The sequence below is a fragment of the Abramis brama genome (genome assembly GCF_963993115.1).
Source record: "Abramis brama genome assembly, chromosome: 15".
NCBI lineage: Eukaryota > Metazoa > Chordata > Actinopteri > Cypriniformes > Leuciscidae > Abramis > Abramis brama.
Genome location: NC_139977.1, coordinates 37,521,545 through 37,544,963, shown reverse-complemented (window position 1 = coordinate 37,544,963; position 23,419 = coordinate 37,521,545). Strand labels below are relative to the sequence as shown.

Here is a 23,419-nt window from a genome sequence, read left to right as displayed (position 1 = left end):
ACACTATATCTGCCACGCAATTTCGTCTAGCCTACATCTGACCATTTTGGGTTCAAACACGCCCTGCACACCACACATACTTAACAGTGTTAAATTTGAAAAATACTGTTCGATAGAACTGCTTTGTTATCTGCGTGCTTCCTCGGCGATTAAGTTCCACATTTGCAGCTATCCAACACGAAAATGCATGCAGCAAAGCCTTTCACAATATTTTCTTCAGATTACTCCAAATTTCTCCCACACACTGGACTTGATTTTTGATGACGTATTGTCGACAACTTAATCTCCACTAGCTATTCTTTTCTTCAACTTCTCAGCATCCATCTCGAGACTGCAAGCAGATCGCGCGCGCGGTTATGAGGAATTTTTAAAAGTGAAAGTAGCCTAGGTAACGTTATAGATTCCTGGGAGGGCGTAGCGCGTGGGCACAACTTTTTATCAACTTAAAATACAGGCATATTTTTGTAGATGTGTTCCTAAATTAAATCTAAGCCAGTGTCCTCGGTCGCGACAGGCAGGTCTCCTGCCTCGGCTGCAGCTGCCGCCTCCTGTTCCTCCATCAGCCTCAGCAGCTGCTCTTCACTATATTGCAGCTCGTACAGATAGCCACGAACATCTGTTTCGAGCAACAGACTTTCAAAATCCTCTTCTTCCATATCTTGTGTAGTTCCTTCAGCCATTCTCGTAAATTCCCATCTGACTCCATAAGCGTTTATAAGTGTAGTCCCACCCACTGTTTTGTAATAGGCCTGTAGAGTGAGTGGGCCCCACCCCCTGGAATAATGAGGAGCTAGTGTTTGTAGTCTCATACACTATTCAATGAAATGTGACTTCCTGCTTATAATGACGCAAAATTATGATTTTTACGTCATTATAAGCAGGAAGTGAAACACTTAAATCCTTATTTCTCCCATCTCAGGGAAAAATAAAGGAAAAATCCACGACCATTATAATATATGACTAATATATATTTATATATATTTATACTAATATAATATATTCTAACAATACAAAGATTAATGCAAATGGGTGAAGTGTCCCTTTAATATTGCTCAATGCAACACTTTATCTTCAAGTAATTTATGCTAGCTTTTGCATTCCCGTGAATTACAATTGGTGACAATCATTGATCATCCTTGCCGTTTTGTGATGTTGAAAATAAATGAAATCCTTTATAGAGACAGAGCGTATTTAGGCCACGCCCACACCAGGAGGGAAAACGTACTCGGTTACTAACGTAACCTCGGTTCTCTGCGCACGCGCATAAATACACAGATTATTTCTTTGCCGACGTTTCCAGACGTTCCAGCTTCATGCAGTGCGAGTGAGTTCAATAATTTTATCATTCCATCAATTTGTACAGTAAGTAATATTTCATATTATGTATTACTATTTATTACAGTAAACCATTGGTTGACTGTACTAAGAATATAAATTGCTCTGGTTCAGAACACATCTTCCACAGACAATTTTCACAGTGACCAACCGTCACATAGGCCTACGTTGCACGCGCACGTAATTTTACACATTCCCAATTTTATGTTATTGGAATGTACTTTTAGGATATTTTTAGGTAAAAATGTTGCTTATTAAGCTTCAAGTATGGTGTTAGTTTGTAAAGATAGCTTCTTTAAAAATTTCTTCAAAGTTTTCTGAGCTCCAGGCCGTCATCGGCCGTACCCTCCGAGAACAGTCCTTCAAGAATCTTCCATGGCTTCTAATGCATCTTTGGTGGTTACACATGAGGTATAAATAGTTTTGCACGGGTAATATTTTATCTTAATAATCTATTATTTGTTCCAGGACATTTTTTTTTTTGAGGGCAGTGCTAGCAAAAAAAAAAAAAAAAAAAAAGACACGACCTAAAGCATGTCTATTTAGCATGTGTATACATAGAAAATCAATGGAATGGAAAACGTGTTTTGTGTGAAAGGCCTCTAATTGTTACAGTTTGCCTGTTACCGAAAAAATTTAACTAAAGTTGCAATTATGGGTTTAAAGCAATGAGGAAGAGATTGTGCTTCCTTGTACTTTGTCAGTCGACTACTGTGTTTGTGTGTTTTTGCACAGTAGTATTTTATAATATGTAGAGAATTTCCAGAGTTTTTCCTATTGGTAAAGTTCACAGTATAGCATATGATTTCTGAATCTTTTTAGTGAAGTTAACAATAGTGATCCTGTAATTATGTACACTGAAAAAAATGATTCGTTGAAATTAATCAAAAGTTTTTATCATAAGTGGTTGCACTCAATTGATTTTATCTACATTTAAACAAATGCATTAAGTTGAACTTAATTTTATTTAGTTACGTTAGTATAAAAAAAATAGTAATTCCACCCCTATTTAATTGTTACTTCTACTTAAATTATTGATTTCTCATTTATTTAATTTGAGTGTTCAAAATTATCCAGCTTAATCTACTAGTTAAACAAATACAGCAGTATTTAATTGACAGTATGAGAGGTTGTTAAACGTCTTTCAAATACACAAAGAAATTACTTTGTTTTAATCTTACCTTAAATGACTGCAATAAAAAAAAAAAAGCGAACATGTTTAATAACAGTCAGTTTTAGTTGTGGGTACAACACCCTTTCTGTAGACATGTTAAAACTCACATTGTATAATTGGCCACATAAATATCCAGCATATCAACATTGCCCTTATGTGGCAATAGGCCCCAATACAGTTGTTTAAATCCTTACAACAAGTGCTAAAACTCCACTAATGTTAAAAACAGAAGTGCTGAGTTTCATTAGTTTCATAACATTGCACATTCATATAAGAAAACAAAACCAAACAGAAGGAACAGGCAACAGTACGTTTGTTTGTGAATCATTGTAACAAGTGCCAAACTGCTAAAAGTTTCTAACAGCAAGTTTCTTTCAGGACCACAACCGTCAAATACAATTGACAATTAGTATACAGTTTGGATTGGCGGTATGTTTCCGTTCTGGGCGAGAACTCCCTGTGCATCCATGAGGCCTAACATGGATAAGAGCAGTGAGAGCAGCAAACAGAACAGAACCAACATGAATGTTTGCAAATATATTTAATTCAAGATTTTAAAGTACAACATAATTCGAGAATTTATTCGGATTCAAGGGGAATCAGAATGCCAAATGCTGACTAGGTGAGAGGAAGAGCTGGGGACGGAGGAGGGTTATCAGCTCCTGAGAAACACGAAAGCTGTTGACAGAGCCGTCGCAATGGGGTAGGCAAGGTAGGCAGCTGCCTAGGGCCCCCAGCTGAAGGGGGCCCCCGATGGCCGCATGGTCGTTTAAGTTGTGTATCTGCCCTCGTCAAACAGTATCAACCACAACAAACCACCACAGTGAGACAGCGCTATCACTCTCCAGTACTGCTCCGTGAGAGGGGCCCCCCAAACTAGAGGGATTCCCCCTATGCAACAACAAACACCATGAGTGCCCTAATCACTGTAATGTTGAAGTGACATCCACCGTCGCGCACCCCCCATCAGGTCCCCCACTAGCTGTCAGTGGAAGAGAAACACTCAGCGCTACGCGGGCATTTCAATTTAAAAATGTCATCATGAAGCGCTCATACCCTTCAGGATTTTCCAAAAGACAGAGAAAGAAAGAAGAAGAGGGAAAACGCCAAAGACACAGCGGCAAGTAAACCATATTATCTCCAAATACAACTGTCTTACGTATTTTCACATCTCTGCGAACATAAACCTTGACATCAGTGACCAAACACAACGTTAGATGAGAGCGTTGATGTACGAGGGTGAAAAAGTTCAACTAATAGTCATACACAACTTTGTTCTGTTTGCAGAATTTAAGCATAAAATACACACTAGACCAGCCATTCCCAAACTGTGGTCCGCGGACCACTAGTGGTCCGTGGAAAGGCAAAATAAAATATAAAATAATAATTTTTTTTACCTTCATTTTAGCAGGAAATTCCCATAAAAAAAGAAAAGTAAAAAGAATATGTAGGCCTATATTGATATAACATTTTAATTAAATAGTCAAGTTATTGTGTGATTACTAAAATAGCCTAGTGGTGTTCGGCCGTGACATTCAAGTTCAGTGCCGTTAGAACCACAACATTGGTTCGGTGGATAGCAACAGGTTCTCTGAAGAGAAAAGGGCAGAGGCAAATTAATATGTTCTCATTATCACATCACACGCATAGACTTTAATGGTGCGTTCACACCGGACGAAATTTCGCTTTAAACTTTTGTTTTTACGCGCGTCAATTTCGCTCTTGACGCGCAAATTGATACAAAGTGGTCAAGCGTATCACTAGACGCGGCAGGCGCGAATTTGACATAATCCCTTTTTGAATTTGACGCACTATTCGCGTCCGGTGTGAACGCACAGTTAGGCATAGGCAGTTTATGAAACGAAATGTTTATAAATGGAATGAATAAGGCCTGTTATTATTTTAATTTCCAGTTAGTTTCTTGATCTCGCGTTTCTGAAATGTTTTGCAGATGTGCTGTTAAGTGGACAAACTCAAGCCTGTACTTTTTGAGGACTTGTAAAACTCTGAAGATTAATAATCCCCTAAAATCGCCAAAGGTTTTGGAATGTTGACTATATTCCAGTGTTCTTATTACTGTATAGATTTCAAGCCTGTTGTTCAAATGAACCTGATTATGCCCCGATTGCCCTCGATCGGGCGCTTGAGTAAATAAATAAATTAAATATGTGGCAGTCGTTGTGTGCAGTAAACTTTCTTTTAACAAGCCTGTTGATGTGATGACCAGTTAGGCTATAGTTTTAGTGCTAGTAAGCCTATGTAGAGGTGCAGATTAATTCAGGTAGGACTCTGTGTAGACATATTTTATTGTGTATTATGAGGTGGTCCGCGAAAATTCTTAAATACAAATAGTGGTCCACACATACAAAAAGTTTGAAAACCCCTGCACTAGACAACTTCTCGCCCCTTTACTGTTGTAGCTACAGCGTTCGAAAACTTCCTTTGAGCTAAATCCTCTTGATGCACGAGCCTAGATTACGATCGCATGACATTTTTTTGCCATGTATAAACGCAAAAGCTAGAGAAGTGTTGTCACTTAAAGTGTAAGTTGCAAGTTAAATTTTTCACGAAGATAATGCAATGTGTTTATTAAACATAAAGATAAGAACCGCCCACCATTGTTTTTTATAGCAAAAAGCTGATATAATATGAAAAGTTGGCACTTTTAACAGTGGTTTTAAGCACTCCCGCTCCCTTCCACTAGATGGGGCGTGACGTCATAAGAGGAACTCACTAGTAGAGTTACCGTACGCTAGCAGCTATATTCGCCTTACATAACTTCAGAAAAGTTGGTTGTATGTTTTATTTGATAAAAAAAAAAAAAAAATGGATAAAATAACTCCATTGTAAACATACTTGTGTGTGCTGACTTCAAGGGGACCGTGATCCTGCCTGAAATGAGAATAAGCTATTCGCAAAACAAACGGGTTCAGGCACCGGGTTCAGGCACGTCAGATCAGCCGGTCGCAGGTCGAGCTGTTCCACTAAACTCCAAAACGCGTTCACCTCACGGCAGCACACACTCTCCACTGCTGATTCAATTGGGTGGCATAGCCCACACAAACACAGTGATGGGGACATCGATCTCTCTTTTCCTTTTCTGACAATAAACATCGCTAATTAAATCGTGAGAAATTGATAACGCGTGGATTGAGGAAGGGTATTACATGACGTTTGAGGCGTCGATGAGACTAGCGATTGGTGCCTGTGCAGTGTGTGCATCTCTAACGTTACAGCTCTGATTTGGACTGACTTACTGTAAGTATATAATGTCTTCAGTCGTTGTCCCTCCTTGCTATTCTACATGACGGCAATATTTTGAAAAGACTTGCTTGTTCCGTTATATTATCCAGGTTAAGTTTGCACCAGGCTAGACTAGCTCTAACGTAGCTAACGTTACTCACCAGGACACCTGGCCAACCCTCCACTAATTCTCCTCACACCAAGCATTGATAACTATTTGAGTGCAATGGCTCCCCTCTCTCACGCCTGACCGGTTAAAAATTGTAGGGCTGTGGTCCATAAAGAATTTGATGGTTTTCCGCATCCTCAGTCGTTCTCCAAATAGCCACAATACAGTGGGAATCTAGCAGAGTATGGGTTGCGAGTTCCTCTTGTGACGTCATCACCCAGTAACTGAAAAAACACGCTACCTTTGAAGAAACCCCAATAAATGTTATTTTAACGCATTTTAAGACAGAAATAATTAAATATATACATATAGAGCACTTTAATTTACACATTAATTGGCTGTGGTAGTTAACCTGCAACTTACACTTTAAGGCCATTGCACACTGAGTCCGAAATTCGCATCCGAAATTTTCGCACATTAAAAAAAAAAATCGACCTCACGTTATGTCAATCACGCTTGCACACTGTCTACGAAACTTTCGTCCGTAATAAAAAAAAAATCGGATCGGGTTTGACTTTCTGCGTTTTTCGCATCCACATCCAGTATTTTGAGAGTTTTTTTTGACAATTCAGAGCCACCGTACAAGTGAACGACAAAATCCAGAAAAAACGTATGGCTATTCACCAAATGTTTTTTTTTTTTTTTTTTTTTGCTTTATTAGGTGCTAAATTTCCAAATTTCTGTCTGCCAATTGATAATTCATGACTCTTAAAATGCACCAGAATACAAGAAATCCCATCTGAATTTTTAAAATTTTCCTGAGGGAGGACTTGGAACCTCACTTCACTCTTTTGCCTAGGGCCCCCAAATATCTTGAAACGGCCCTGGCTGTTGATAATACTGAAGGAGCACAGTATATGTATACAGTGATAGGCGTCGTATTCCTATAGGTAGATGTGGATCAGCTGAGTGTCATTGATGTGAGCTTGACTAACGTGACCTGCCAGAACTAACCCTACGCTTGATTTCTGTCAGGACCACTACCGTCAAATACGATTGACAGTTAGCATACAGTTTGGATTGGCGGTATGGTTCTGTTCTGGGCAAGAACTCCCTGCGCATAGCATGGAAATTTGTTGCCCATTCGCAATGGGAAAGTGCCCAAGCAACAATCACGCAGCTACATTGCCCAGCAACATCGCTCAAAAGGTCACCTTTGCAACAGCTTTAAAAACGGCTCATCCTATACAACTATCAGCTGTTTAAACAGAGACAAGCTGCCAGGCATGACCTTTGAATATGCAAAATGAGGCAACTGAATTCTGAAATAGCGTAACCGCAACTTACTCAACCCAGACAATGAGTGATGATGAAAATATAAGGCAAGCATTGCAAGAGCTTTAATAGTTTCACCTGAGCTGGAAATGTCACATGACCGACTCTAGAGCTGCAGGGAAATTACATATTGTCATCACTGATTGGCTGATGAATCAACACATCATCATCTATATACTGTAATCTGAACAATTCTGTATAACACTGTAAGATAATATACTGTAATCATCTTTAATGTGTTCATTGTTTCTGCCATAATGAATATGTGTCGTTAACCACTGTAACTGTATGATTGTATTATCTGTGTATTTCTGATGTATGGACGTTACTTTGTCACAGTATGTATAGATGAATATCAGATGATGTCACCAACGTCTCCTCACTGACGTCACTCACTTCTAAAACTTATCTGCCGCCATCTTGAGTACCTGATTCACGTCAGTCACAAAGGAACTAGCTAGCCATGCATTCAATGTTGTGCGGTGGGGTGCAACAACAAAAAGGAGACCCCAAAATATCCTTACAGGCTACCTCAGGACGAAAAAAGATGCCGTAATTTGCGGGTGGGACATGTCCCCACCACTTTTGAAACATCTCGCTTCACGAATGTACCAATACAAATAAACAAAACATCTCCAGTTAACTAGCAGAGAATTCATTTCGTTCGTTTGTTAAATAAGAGGCGATCTAGCACTGATATGTGTTGTTTCTGAAATAAAGTGATCAAAGTGCTCGTTGCCGCTGCGATCAGTGGCGCGGATGCTGTGTTTGTTTGTGGCTCGCGCACAGTCTTCACTCGGACGCGCGCTTCAGTGTGGAGAGACTCTCTAGCCTATTCGTTCCAGTGAAATTACAAAACAAACTGCACACAAAGGTGTCCCTGCCTGATATACAACCACTGATAAACATAATCGGTTTTGATGAAAAAAAAACAAAAACTATATGAGTGCAGATTAGAACCCAGAACCTCTGACACGCTTGGCAAAAGTTCTGCCCCTGGACCACTTAAATACACGCTTAAAATCATCAGATCAGCATATCATTGAATGCCAGGATTGGTAGTTCGGTAGCAGCAGACAGAGGCTGGAAGTACACATCAGGTATCGCGTAGGAATCACACCCTAACAATATTATTTTTTGAAAGTAGTGTTTCTTTTCATGGCAGTCGAGGTGCGAAATGTTACCTTTCGTAGCCATTTACTGTTTCCGTACGAAGCTGTAAATAGTCGCAAGCTAGCTAGTTAATGCTTGCCAGTACCTAGACAGTACTCGGTAGGTACTCAAGATGGCGGCAATCAACTGGAAAAAGAGCGGATGACGTAAGAAGTCATGTGACTGATATTCATGTATAAGCATTATACAAAAAAACCTAAAAGTGAAAATAAACATTTTTCAACAAAAAAATCCTAGTAAAGAAAAAAGTCATTCAGAAAGCATCTTAACCCTTAAAAGAGGTCTTAAGGTCAAAATTGACGAGGACTTTTAAGAGGCTTAAAATTTTCTTTACCAGAGGAGAAAATGGCAGAAAGACGAAGAGGGAGAAGAAATGTGTTGCAGACGATGGATGACAGTGAGTTAATAAGAGCTATAGATTAGATCGTGCAGGGATCATGTTTGAGACTGATCTTATTATGCTAGATTTCCTCCGCTGCGTGTCGGCTCCGTGCTCCGCCGTCCTTCAATACCCACTAGGTCCGGATTTGTTGCAGAACGGTTGCGGCCATGACTGACAGCTGAAGTCACAAGGACCCACGAGATCTCGCGAATTCACGTTTTATCGCGCGATATAAGTGCTGAATTGCTGTGGAGCTTTCCGGCATCCGGCAAAAATAGAAGCTCTGCGTCAGTGAAAATACACACATTGACTTTAATGGAAACCTATTGACTCCGCCGCCGTTCCGGAGCGGATCCGCAGCCGTTCCGCAGTTGGTGGAAATTAGTGGTTAGAGACACGCTAACATCTCCGATACAGCACAGAAATCCCATAGCGCCAGAAATGAAAGTAATCACTACATTATGATATTTGGCAACTGGGAAAATTCCATGTTTGATACATTAAAACCAACATTCAAACCACCACTTAAATAGACACGCCAGCAATCAGTGTAACTGGAAAGAGTGGAACAATTTTTATCATTCTAAGCCAATCAAATACCTTATAGGAAATTAACAGCATGGTAAAAAAAAAAAAGGATTTATATACACATATATAATGTGTGTGTGTGTGCGTGTGTGTGTGTGTGTGTGTGTGTGTGTGAGAGAGAGAACGATCAAATAGGAAAAATTATGCATGTAATTTCAAAGTGAAGGCTTAGAATAGACCCTTTTTCACTTTTTTTTTCTCCACAAAATCACTTTTTTTTCCCCTTCTTGGACAACCAGCCAATCACAGTCTTTAAAAGATTGTGTCACACATAGCAACGGGGTCAACCCCGCCTCCTCACTAAGATGAAAGTTTTTGTCTTTTCCTTACTCAGAGTTGCTCTCAGATCGGTCCCGAACCGCTCTTAATCTAAGACTCCTACGTAAAAGTTTTTAAGCTAAATTAAGAGTTTTCTTAGAGGATTCTTAGAATCTTTATGAATACGGGCCCTGAACTAAACCGGATCCAGAGTGCCCTTTGACCCTGTCCTGCAGTCTTGTGTCTCCCTCTACAGGAGATCATCAGAATCACAGCAGAGTTAAAGAAGCTACAGATGAAAATGTGTTTTACAGCAACAAATGAAAACACTTACAGATTTCAGTTCATCAGGGAATATGAAAATCAACAAGTTGTAATTTGAAGGGAATCATTATTGAAGTCAAACACAAAGATGTCAAATGTGCGTCACTATAAAATATGACTTCTGCTGTTTTGATATTATTCTGAAGGTTTGAATGTGTAAGGCCTGTCTATATTGGTCCAATCTGCCGGTTCGCCAATACACGGGGAAGGTCTCACGTGTTCTGTCCTCACTCATGCAAAGTATTGGTTGGTTAAATGCAATACATTAATCATGTATTCTCTCGTAATTTCATCTGACTCCATAAATGAAAGGTTTTAATAATATCTGTGCCTCACTAAAAGTGAGCGAATGTTTGACTATTCCTTTTAACCATTAAACGAACAATGTCAAAATCAGTTAGAATAATCACATTAGGATTTATTATGTCAGGTAAATGTATCATGCCAATTTCATAATCAATTCAAAGATAATCAATACAAAACATCAAATGCTCTGGAATAGAGAGAAGATGCAAACCCAACTTTAAGAAATACGTGAGGCTGAGAGATCTATCTCTCTCAGCCTCACGGACCGATCTGAAGTACAGAAAAGGCCCCGAACTCTCTGCTGCATCTCATTAAATAGTCAGACCTCTTTCACATGGAAACATGTGCTAACAAAAGAAATTTGCATGCAGTGGTCGCACCTTCATGGGGGTGGGTGACCATTTGCTTGAGAGACCACCTTCCTTTGTAAGTCAGTTATCCATAAACTCTTAAAACCTTATTACCTTTTATTTTATCTATCTGGATATGAGATATCTGTACCACTCACTTTGAGACATTTCAAATGACACCAAAAACATAACAGTCAATGATAAACATTCACATTAAACCATATTCTTGTGTGAGTTCTCAGTAGTTTGCGGAAGTGAGGTTGTATGGGGGAGGTCAAATGGTAATTAGACCTTTGTCTCAGACCAGGGCCTCAACCAGAATTTTCAGTCTTACAAATGGTTTGATCAGAATCAAGATCTCTTTAGTTCCAGTGAATTCTGTGACGCTTCCAGCTTTAATATCATAAAGCAGCCTGTGATTATGATGATGAGTTTATGACAGAATCACTTTTATTCTCCGCTTTCTCCATCATGTGCTTCATCTGTCGTTTCACACAGAAGATCTCTCTGTTTCTCTTTCTGATAGAGTTAGAAACAGGGAATAATTGATGTTCTTCCCAGAGACTGTGTTTCTGGATTCTTCTGTTAGCAGAAGCTGATGATGATGTTTCATATCAGGCAAATCTCCATCAGCTCCTGATTCAACAATATGACAAACTCAGATCACTCATACATGCATTACAATCATGAGTCACAGTATAATATGTTTTCCTCATTTAAAAGCTACTGAAAAAGCTACTCCAGGGAAAGGAAAGGCGACAGCTGATCCAAGATGAGGTCCGAGCTGGGGTGGAAGAGGCCCGCTGCAGTAGGATAGTAGGGATGCGGCAGCAGGGGGCATGGACCCGATGGGAGCAGGTGGCAGACCGAAAGATATCGTGGACAGAATTGTGGAAGTCTGAGCCACACCGGATAAAATTCCTGGTTCAGTCTGTCTATGATGTCCTCCCCAGTCCATCCAATCTTTTCCGCTGGGGCCTGGCAGATACACCACTGTGCCCACTCTGCCAGAGAGGAGGTTCATTGGAGCACATCTTGAGCAGCTGCCCAAAAGCACTGGGAGATGGGTGCTACCGTTGGCGCCACGACCAAGTGCTGAGGGTCATTGCTGAGGTCATTAGTACTGGGATCGTCTGCAGTAAACACCAGCAACCAGCAAGACAGAACATCGCCTTTGTTAAAGCCGGGGAGAAGCCACATCAGCGCTTGAAGGAATCAGGGGGGCTGCTCGCAACAGCAAAGGACTGGCAGCTGAAGGTCGACCTAGGGAGACAGCTCAAATTCCCAGGAAACATCGCGGTGACCACGCTCAGGCCAGACATTGTCCTGGTGTCAGAAAAAAACAAGGCAAGTGGTCCTGCTGGAGTTGACTGTTCCCTGGGAAGATCGGATGGAGGAGGCATTTGAGAGGAAGAGGGCCAAGTACGAGGAGCTGGCAGGCGAATGCTGAAGCAGGGGGTGGAGGACCCGATGCAATCCTATCGAGGTCGGGTGCAGAGGATTCGTCGGCCAGTCACTCATCAGGGCTCTCAAGATGCTTGGAGTGAAGGGACTGCACATCAGGAAAGCCACCAAGAACATCACGGATGCCGCTGAAAAGGCGTCAAGATGGCTGTGGATCAAGCTACTCAGACACAAGCCAGGGTCTGATCAACCCTGGCTGGGTCGCCTGGGCGAGGGTGTATGATGTTGTGAGACCCGAAACACCCAATGAACCCAGGATACATCACTGATGATGTGTCTGAGTTGCACCAGAGGTGTATTTCAAGAACGAAAGATGTAATTTCTGTAGAAGATAAAAATAAATCCACACATTCATTCACACAAAACATACTTTAGTACTTCTTCAAAACAATATCTCCTCTGAATATCTGATTGTCACAGTGTCTGGTTGTGTTTCCCCGGGTGTCCACCAGATGTCCTCCTTTTCCCCACGGTGTCTTGCACTAGAACTTCATCCCCCACAATTCTGTCTGTGATTTGCACCCAGGTGTGGGTATTTGTAATCACCAGCTGTCTCTCGTTATCCCCTTGTCAGTCATGTATTTAAAGCCCTGTTTGTCTTGTGTTCTTTGTGTATCAATGTTATACGTCACACTGTGTCTGTTTCCTGTGTTCCCTACCTGAGTCTGTTTATTGTTTTGTACTGCCTTACTGGATTTTGAACCCTGCCTGTTTTGACCACGACTTTGGATTACCCTCTAATAAAGAAACCTCGTTTGCTGCAATTGGATCCTGAGCTCTCTTCTTGTGCGGTACGTGACACTGATGTGAGACGCAGACGCATTGTTTCCTGAAGAGTTTCAAGAGTCTGAATGTTAAATGTAAAACTCAGATCTGATAAACTCCATCAGCTGCTCATTTAATCATCTCTGATTTATTAACACTGATTTCCATAAGCAGAACATTAGTGACTTTAACAGACGAACTGAAGCTGTTCAGAACAACAACAGATCAACACTTACTCAATACTCAATATCTACTGTTCACAAACACATCATAGTATACATTAAAGCAGAAGTTGCTATAAGTTCAGTCATTCACACAAAATGTAAAATCACATTATTATTTGTGAGTTGATAATGAATGACATTCAGTGAATTAAACTGAGAGAATGTCACTTGTTTAAAATAGAAATGAAGGCATTTTAAATAAATCTGTATGAGTGTGTGTTTTCTATTCCTCCGAATAGTCAGGGGGCCAATTCTGAAAAGGGCTTCCGTTAAGACTTTTGCGGACATGTTTTGGTACAAGCTGTCACCCTATTTTTTTAGTTAGAAGACACCCATAGGTAAGATATTAGGTTGGTTGTCAAGCTGAATTTTTTTTTTTTTTTGTGACTTGTACAAGCAATTTCAGGCCATTTTTTTGGTTTCCTGCTCAACACGACATGCCAACAGTAAATGTTGAATATCTCAACAACCACAAGGACCATATTCATAAAAATGGTATCAAATGAAAGCCAACACTCATGGGATGTCTGCTGAAGTGTCATAATGAACATTTATTGTACAGTGTAAGAGACAACAGAACTAGAACATGAAAAAAACAATCTCCGCCTAAAGAGAACCAGTTTTCAAAGTGAATATCAGCTTGGAAACATAACCTAGTATCCCAAAACCTCTATCAATCAGTACCCATATCTATGGGAATGAGTCAAGCCAAGTTTAAAGCTTGTAGGGAGAGACAGTGCAATGCTGCACAAGTTATAATACTTTAATGTCAAGGCGGAAATTTAGAACTGTAGATGATGGTCTATGGTGCTATTTGACTTAGTGTACCAGGTTGTAACACAAATTATATTTAATTCACATATCACTATAGTTATTAATTCCATCCTAACAAAACTGCTCTCTCACTTCTTTAGGGTTAGGGGTTAGTAACTAGTTAGTAGTAATAACTATGTAATAGTCGTATGGCAAAGGTATGTTTTTCCCCATCAAAGCAGTGGCTCTCAGGTTGTCAGTCTCATCCCTTTGAGACTGAATGGATTAAATAAGCAAGGTCAAGCTAAGCGCAATGCAAATAATGGTGTGTGTCTATTATATTGCAAAAATATTGCACAATATTATACTACAATAATCTCCAGAAAGAGCACAAAGACACCACTTCCTGAAAAATCACTTCAATCAAAGGGCTTTATCTTGGCTGTATTTTCCATATTTGTCTTGACAAATGAAACATTTTTCCCAATCAATATCTCTTCCTATTTGTTTTTCTTTGGACGCTAGGCTTACAGCTCCCTCTGGATCCATGTTATCTCATCTGAAGGCAAAGAAATTTTTCACTACACTAGTCTGATTGGTTTCTGAGTGGATCACTACAATGTCCTCTGACATAAGCTGAGGGCTTTGCTATCTAACAAACTTATTAACACTTTTAGCTATAGCAGACTGTAAAATAGGCTGCTGTGCAGCAAATAAATTAAAAACATAATATTTCCATTACACATCTGCACAAAACTTAATTTACCTATTAGTAAGTAAGCTAGTAATTATGAAAGTAAATTAGCCTAGCTATACACTCACCTAAAGGATTATTAGGAACACCTGTTCAATTTCTCATTAATGCAATTATCTAATCAACCAATCACATGGCAGTTGCTTCAATGCATTTAGGGGTGTGGTCCTGACAATCTCATGAACTCCAAACTGAATGTCAGAATGGGAAAAAAAGGTGATTTAACCCTCTGGGGACTAAGCCCTTTTTGGTCTGTTTTCTCTATTTTTACATTTGGGCTTATAAACCATATTTAATGGAGATGGAACACCATGTGTTTGGTATCTATGGATTCAGAAGACCCTAAGCTAACATAAGAATGCATGTAATGTGTTTATAAAGGAAGTATGAGTAAAAAATGTACAATAAACTAGAGAATTTCAAAAACGAAAATTTTATTTTAGTCATTTATTACTGAAAATCACACCTCACAAAACAATAGTGAACAGTTTTTGAACAAAATATATATTTCAAACCCTTTGCTAGACAGATATTTGTAATTGTTCAATCAAAAGTGTAAAGAACAATGAAATAATGAACTTTATATACAGCGTTTTTTCAAAAAGCTGTCAGCTTCGGATTTCTCCACGTCACTTTCCAGTAATTGTTCCAGAGCTTGTTCTGAGGTAAATCTTTTACTGCTTGCCATCATACAAGTGCTAAAACTATAAAATAATAATGCTACAATTGCTAATATGCTATAAATATTAAATATTGCTAATATATATAAATATTATAATCGTTCTGTCTCTCTCTCTCTCATATAAATCTCTGTGTGTAATACGCTGCTCCGTTCGCTCTCTATCTCTCCTTCTCCACTCGACGCGGCTGTTTGCATCATATCACTTACTATAGTCCCACCCCTTGCAAGGCTACAGAGTCCTCTGATTAGCTAGAATAAGTCATGGTAACCTTCTTCTGATTGGGTAAGAAAAATATTCCTCCCAGCGGCAATTTTTCCATTGGTCTTTGCGTGTGGAATATTCCTAACAACATCGATTTAATTGGCCTTATACGCAGTGGTATTACGCAACAAGGAAGTGTGTATACCATATACCATTGTTTTCAGCGTAATCTGAGGAAGACGGCAAAAAAGACCGCATCTCTCTATCATTAAAAGTTTTTAAGATAATTACACATTTGTAAAAGGATGCCATTTTGGGCGGTACCGCCCAATTCGTCCCCAGAGGGTTAAGCAATTTTGAGTGTGGCATGGTTGTTGGTGCCAGACGGGCCGGTCTGAGTATTTCACAATCTGCTCAGTTACTGGGATTTTCATGCTCAACCATTTCTAGGGTTTACAAAGAATGGTGTGAAAAGGGAAAAACATCCAGTATGCGGCAGTCCTGTGGGCGAAAATGTCTTGTTGATGCTAGAGGTCAGAGGAGAATGGGCCGACTGATTCAAGCTGATAGAAGAGCAACTTTGACTGAAATAACCACTTGTTACAACCGAGGTATGCAGCAAAGCTTTTGTGAAGCCACAACACGTACAACCTTGAGGCGGATGGGCTACAACAGCAGAAGACCCCACCGGGTACCACTCATCTCCACTACAAATAGGAAAAAGAGGCTACAATTTGCACGAGCTCACCAAAATTGGACAGTTGAAGACTGGAAACAAGTTGCCTGGTCTGATGAGTCTCGATTTCTGTTGAGACATTCAGATGGTAGAGTCAGAATTTGGCGTAAACAGAATGAGAACATGGATCCATCATGCCTTGTTACCACTGTGCAGGCTGGTGGTGGTGGTGTAATGGTGTGGGGGATGTTTTCTTTGCACACTTTAGGCCCCTTAGTGCCAATTGGGCATTGTTTAAATGCCACGGCCTACCTGAGCATTGTTTCTGACCATGTCCATCCCTTTATGACCACCATGTACCCATCCTCTGATGGCTACTTCCAGCAGGATAATGCACCATGTCACAAAGCTCGAATCATTTCAAATTGGTTTCTTGAACATGACAATGAGTTCACTGTACTAAAATGGGGCGGCAGTGGCTCAGTGGTTCATGTAGGTTGTCTACAAACAAAGTGGTTCAATCCCCGGTTCCACCTGACCAAGTGTCGAGGTGTCCATGAGCAAGACACCTAACCCCAGCTGCTCCCGACGAGCTGGATGGCGCCTTGCATGACTGACACCGCCGTCGGTGTATGAATGAGTGAGTGAATGGGTGAATGTGAGGCTATATGTACAGCGCTTTGGTGGCCATAGGTCTGTGAAAGCGCTATATAAATGCAGTCCATTTACCATTTACCATTTAAAATGGCCCCCACAGTCATCTTGAGGTAAATGTTTGTGCAGACAAATAGATCAAGTTAATCTGTTGTGTGATTGTGTGATTCACTCCTTTATAAAGTTTTGTTCAGACTGTACTGTTGACACCTGCTGTGATCATCTTCTCTGGATCTGCTGCCTCAATCTGCTGCCAAATCACAACTGTGCTGACACAACAGTGCCCCTTGTGGTGTGATACTCTTGTGGTATTTATTGATTATTATTTTTTTAATGATCATGCTTGCACATAAGTTGGATTATATTGCACATTTGCCCAAAATTACAGTAGGTAACATGGAAGAAAATGGAAGCACTTTGGGGAAAAAAATCCCCTTTTACCACTTTTAAGAATATAGTGTTAAAATAGACAAAAAACATTTTCTAAGCTGCCAACCTGGCTAGAACACATGTTGAGGGGTTAAATATTAATACTGGATAGGTTGTATACTTGTACAAAAAAGTGTCCAACAAAGTTTTAATATCAGTTCCCTTTCGTAAAGGGAACTCCCGCTGCATCGATACTCGATACTTTGGGGAATGCCCTCGGCATGACGCGTCTGAAGTCTGTAATGGAACTATTCCAATCTTGATTGGTGCTCGTCACTCGTGACGTTGCATGTGACGGTGATCCGGAAGCTATAAAAGGGCAACGGAACATAGCCGTATCAGCTTTCTGTCTTCAGCAAGCGTTCTGTGTGACTGTATTGTCTTATTTGGTGTTGTTTGTCTATCTCAATATATATATGGCGAATATAGAGAAACGACTCAGGCGGTGTGCGTCCCCTTGCTCGCGCTATTTGAGCGAGGGTGACACGCACTCGTTTTGTGTTGTTTGTCTGGGAGTGGAGCATGCACGGGCAGTGCTCGAGGGCGCTGTCTGTGCAAACTGTTTTCAGCTATCTATGAGAGAGCTCCGCTCCCGTTTGAGCTTGTTCGATCAATCAGATCAGGCTCGCGTTTCCAGTGCATCAGGCCCCGCGTCTGTTGAGGCAGCGCGCCGCTTGTATGCATGGGATTCGCACGTGGAGCTGGCAGATAACACTGAGACGGTTGCGACCCTTTCTCAGTGTTTATTAACCAGCTCCACTGGTCTCGCGCACGGTTCGGAAGCCCGCGCTGCGGCTTCTTCCGACCGTGTTAAAGACACAGCGTTTGATTTATCTGGCTCCGAGGGGTTAGATATTATCAACACTGAATCACATAAATATGGGGATTCGCCACCCCATATTCCCGTTATTGAGGAATTGCTGGAGGTTGTGACCAGGGCAGTGGTTAAATTAAATGTTGAATGGCCATATAATAAGCAGGAAGCGACTAAGAAAAATAAAATGGATGAGCGCTTCCTGCAGACCCAGTCACAATCTTTGTGTCAGAGCCTTCCCTTTTTCACTGATCTTCATACTGAGGTATCGAGATCGTGGGAAAATCCATGTTCATCTCAATTATTTTCCCCCCATGTATATATTTACTCATCTATTAGGGAATCTAATGAGAATGGTTATGGGGTGATGCCTCGGGTTGAGGAATATTTTGCGAAATATTTTCTCCCTGACGTTGCGTCACCCCTGATAGCTCAGACACTTCCCTCCAAATCTCGTACATCGAATTTGTTAGGGAAAGCTTATATGGCGGTGGGTCGAGCCGGTGCATGCCTACACACGATGGGGTTATTACAGGCATACCAGGCTGACCTCCTCAAAGAGGTGGATGATAACTGGGAGGTCTCACTCAACGGTATTACTGAATTTCGTAGAGTAGCTGACTTATCTCTCCGTATTATTAAGGAGACGGCTCGTGCTATTGGCCGTTCTATGGCAGCAATAGTCGTCACAGAGAGACATTTATGGCTTAATCGCTTGGGGATCGAGGAGAAAGACAGGGCTTTCCTTCTCGATGCCCCCCTTTCACCTTCTGGCCTCTTTGGCGACGCGGCGAGAACCGTTGTCGAAAGGTTTCAGGAGGCAGAGCGACAATCAGCTATCCCCAGTTGTCAATCTAGGTCTCATGGGGTTGCTGCCAGGGGGCAGCCTCAGGGGACAGCCGCCAGTTCAACATATTTTGAGAAGGTTTCCTCTCGTGCCCCCCCGTATAAGGCTTGGGGCCAGAAGAGACATTCTCGTATGAAGCCCTCTATATCGAGGACAGGTCTGAGGACTGTCTCTCGGGCTAAGATGGCTTCAACTAAGAGGTCTTGTCGTAACACGCAGACCCTTATGGCCGTTCCCCCAGGAGAGCGAGTACAGGCGAACACAAATCGCAGTATCTGCCCGGAAACGTTGCGGCCCTGTCGAGTTCGCCGCCTCTCAGGAGGTCTGTAGAGAGCATATTTCGGTTAGTTCCTGCCAGTTAGCTGCTTCAGGTCACCGAAACCATTTGAACATTTTTAGCCAAGGCCAGTCTCGAGGGACTGGTCCCCATAATAGCATATTTAGACACCCCGAGGGGTCTTCAAAATATAGCCTGGAGGGTCCTGCTTACAGCGGAGCTAATATAAAAATATTATCTACTAAGGGTGGTTCACATGTCTGCCAGCCCCGAGCAGGGTTGGTTCTTGGAACAGGAAGTCAAGTCTCTCTTAACAAAGGAAACCTCAAGGTGAGCTCTTCCTCGGTTTCGGGAGCCCGGGTTCTACAGCCGGTACTTCATAGTTCCTGTGAGGGAAGGGGAGTAAGGCCTTGTTTCGGATCTCAGGGTAATGGATCAACCTCCGAGGGGGTTCAGATTCAAGATTCCGACTGTCAGTCAGACCAGCTCCGAGGACTGGTCTGTCGTGATAGATCCACAAGGCCCTTAACTCCTCATTCCCTTCTAACCCCATCACGGGAAGTTTCCGAGATCTGCTTTTGGGGGAAAAGCACATCAGTTCCGGATTCTTCCATTCGGCCTAGTATTGTATCCCCGCACCTCCTCGGAATGCATGGTCACTGTCCTAGCTCCATGGAGTCTTCAGGGCATCCTCATTCCTGTCCATTGACTACTAGAGCAGACGGTTCAACACCGAGGTGTTGTTCCGAGTCTCGTGAGGTGCTAGGGAATATGGCTCAGAGTTTAGGAAAAATCACCAGTGCCTCTTCAGAGAAACCGATTCCTGGGGGCGGTGTAGGTTATAGTCATGATGCAGGCACAATTGTCTCCAGCTCAGACACTCATCTTCCTTACCATAGTCATGAATATCAAGCTAGGCCAGGCCACCACTACGTGACCTTATTAAAGAGTGGGCTCGCTGGCAGCAGTGTTCAACATACTATTCTTTGGCCTGCTGTACATGGGGGCCCTGTAGTAGTGGCTCAGGACCAATGGGTTTTCCCCGAGAGGGAACCCACTCCGCATGACCAGAGTTACGCGCACATGCCCTCGTTTTCTGATCATGGGGAGGAAGTTATGGTTCCTGCTCCTAGTACCTGTGTTGGAAACACAGGGTCTGAGGAAACTTCAGAGAGACCATTAGGTTCTATTTTTGACAGACACTATGTCGATGGTCTCTCTGATCAAAGAGGGGGCAGTCATCCTGTCGAGGCAGGGGCTGCAGCCCGGGGATTTCGAACTCCACCCCAAGTTGGCTTTAGCCGGGATGGAGGTCGGTTTGTCAGAGGTGCTCCTGTTTCCCCTTTATGTGGACGGCCACCTTCTGCGCCACCTCTCCCATGCTCTTCCAGCTCTGCTGGGTTTGGATATCATGATACAGACATGGTTGAGGCCATGTCTGTGTATACTTTCCCCGATTGTTCTGCCCCCGGGGGTTCTAGAGTACAAGAGGGTTCAGCAGTACGGGATCAGCTTACTCTTAGTGGCCCTGTACTGACAGGCCCAAATATGGCTTCCAAACATCTGGGCCCTTCTGGCAGGCCTTCCGCGGTGAATCCGGATCAGGATGGTCCTCCCTCTTCAGCCCAAGGTCATTATATTTCACCCTTGGCGGTAGCCCAGGAAGCTACTGGATTGGCCCCTGAGGGGGACCAATTCATAAATTCTGGTCTCTCAACCGAGGTTGTTGAGACCATTGTAAACTCTAGAGCCCCCTCCACGAGGAAACTTTATGCATTTAAATGGAAAATTTTTATTTTATGGTGCAGAGAACATCAGTTGGACCCAGTTAACTGCCCAGTGGCTTCAGTACTGGAGTTCCTCCAGAATCGTTTCTCTGACGGGCTCTCCCCGTCCACGCTTAAGGTCTATGTGGCGGCTATATCAGCCTTCCACACGCCTTTAGGGGTGGGCACGCTGGGGACACACCCACTCATAATTCGTTTCCTTCGTGGAGCCAGGAGGATGAGGCCTGCTATCCAGCCTAGGGTCCCCACGTGGGACCTGGCAGTGGTCCTCGAAGGTTTATCCCTGGCACCCTTCGAACCCCTGGATAAGGTGTCTGAGAAATTTTTATCCTTTAAGGTAGCCTTCCTGCTCGCTATTACTTCCCTGAAACGAGTTGGCGACCTGCAGGCGCTATCTGTGGCTCCCTCTTGCCTCGAGTTCTCTCCTGGCAGAGTGAGAGCCATTCTCCACCCTAGACCTGGCTACGTGCCTAAGGTGCCCACAAATGTGGCACGGTCTATAATCCTTCCGGCCTTTCATCCTCCACCGCATGTGTCGGCTGATCAAGCTAAGTTACACTTGTTATGCCCGGTCCGAGCTCTTGAGGCCTATGTACATAGGACCTCGGGCTGGAGGAAGTCGGACCAGCTGTTTGTGTGTTTTGGGTTATCCAAGAAGGGCTCCCCGGTCTCCAAGCAGACTATTAGCAAGTGGATAGTAGAGGCTATTTCTTCAGCTTACGAGGTGCGCAATCTGCCTTCACCTCTCCTGATAAAAGCTCACTCAACCAGAGGAGTGGCATCCTCTAGAGCCTTGCTAGCAGGGGTTTCTCTTCAAGAGGTCTGTGATGCCGCTGGCTGGGCCTCCCCACACACCTTCATCAAACATTACAGTCTGGATCTGTCCTCTACACCAGGTTCACAAGTTCTCATGTCTTGAGTGTGCCAGATTGCTTCACACCAGGGCAGGGTCTCTCAGTGTGGCGGCGTGGGTATTCGTTCCCCAAAGTATCGAGTATCGATGCAGCGGGAGTTCCCTTTACGAAAGGGAACGTCTCGGGTTACGTATGTAACCCTCGTTCCCTGAGTAGGGAACGAGACGCTGCATCTCTCGGCCACACTTTTCGTGCTCCTGAGAACGACTTGCTTCGACCCTTTAAAAGCTGATACGGCTATGTTCCGTTGCCCTTTTATAGCTTCCGGATCACCGTCACATGCAACGTCACGAGTGACGAGCACCAATCAAGATTGGAATAGTTCCATTACAGACTTCAGACGCGTCATGCCGAGGGCATTCCCCAAAGTATCGAGTATCGATGCAGCGTCTCGTTCCCTACTCAGGGAACGAGGGTTACATACGTAACCCGAGACGTTTTGGCCCCCTGACTATAACACACAGAATATGATCTGCAGTTTTCATCTTTGTCCACTAGATGTCAGAAGTAGATTTGAGGTGAAACTCAAAGGCCTTTAGTTTCAGGATCAGAGACAGTGAAGAGAAATCAGAGAATCTGATCTGAAGCTCAATGAGGATCATCATGTGTCTCATATGAAGCAGAAAGAGACTCTCATCTGATCAGATTATATTACAGGATCAGTCGCATAATCAGATTCATCAGAGAGATCATTACATTTCACAATATAAACTGATTCATATCAGATGAGTGTGAACAGAATAACGGCTGAAAGTCAGTGTAAAACAATTAAAGAGTTTTATTATGTATAGTTATATACTGTTGTTATATGCCAGATGTAATGTTTGCCTGAGGTGAAGGAGTAACAGTGGAAAAGTAAAAAGATTTAAGTTGAGTTAGTGTGCCGTTCCTCTGTCCCGAACGACTGACAGTAAATCCCAGATCAACAAGGTTTATTTATAAAGTATAAATGAAGCAACTCAAAAGAAAGCAAAATATTCTTCAGGAGGAGGAAAGGCCGAAACAGCAAAAGTACTCTGGACTACTTTGATACAAAGTAAAAATACTCTGTCAGCAAAAGTACTCTGGACTACTTTGATACAAAGTAAAAATACTCTGTCTCATCAGAGAAAAGAAATGAACAACAGAAATGTTCACTAACTCCCTAAACAGCCAAAAACAGGAGAAAGCGGTTTTACAGAAATAAAACAGTTTCCAGTGCATTTAAACACATATATAGTGGCGACAAGAACAGTGAGTTAAAGTTCAGTAAGCTACAATTACCCGTAACTTTAAAAGTATTTCACAATATCATCTCTGCAACAACACGAGGCAGGCGAGGGTTAAAGTCAGTAATCTGGAAGATGAGCTTCAACCAAACTCAAACATTGCTGAAGAACAGCTGAAGAAAGTGAATAATAATAATAATAATAATAATACATTTTATTTATAATGCGCTTTTCTGAAACCCAAAGCGCTACAAACAATAAAACAAGTAAAATACAAAGTACAAGAGTAAATACAAAATAATCATTACAGTGCAACCCAATAAAATTCTAGGCATGACAGTTCAAGTAAGCAATTTTAAAAAGATGTGTTTTTAACAACTTCTTGAAACTGG

The 23,419-nt window shown here is 42.2% G+C and overlaps 1 long non-coding RNA gene across 1 annotated transcript in view; it reads left to right on the top strand.

The window, feature by feature from the left end:
- LOC311096850 overlaps nt 1-23,419 on the top strand; it is a 122,556-nt gene that overhangs the window by 83,796 nt on the left and 15,341 nt on the right. The gene's annotated exons all lie outside the window — the stretch shown is intronic.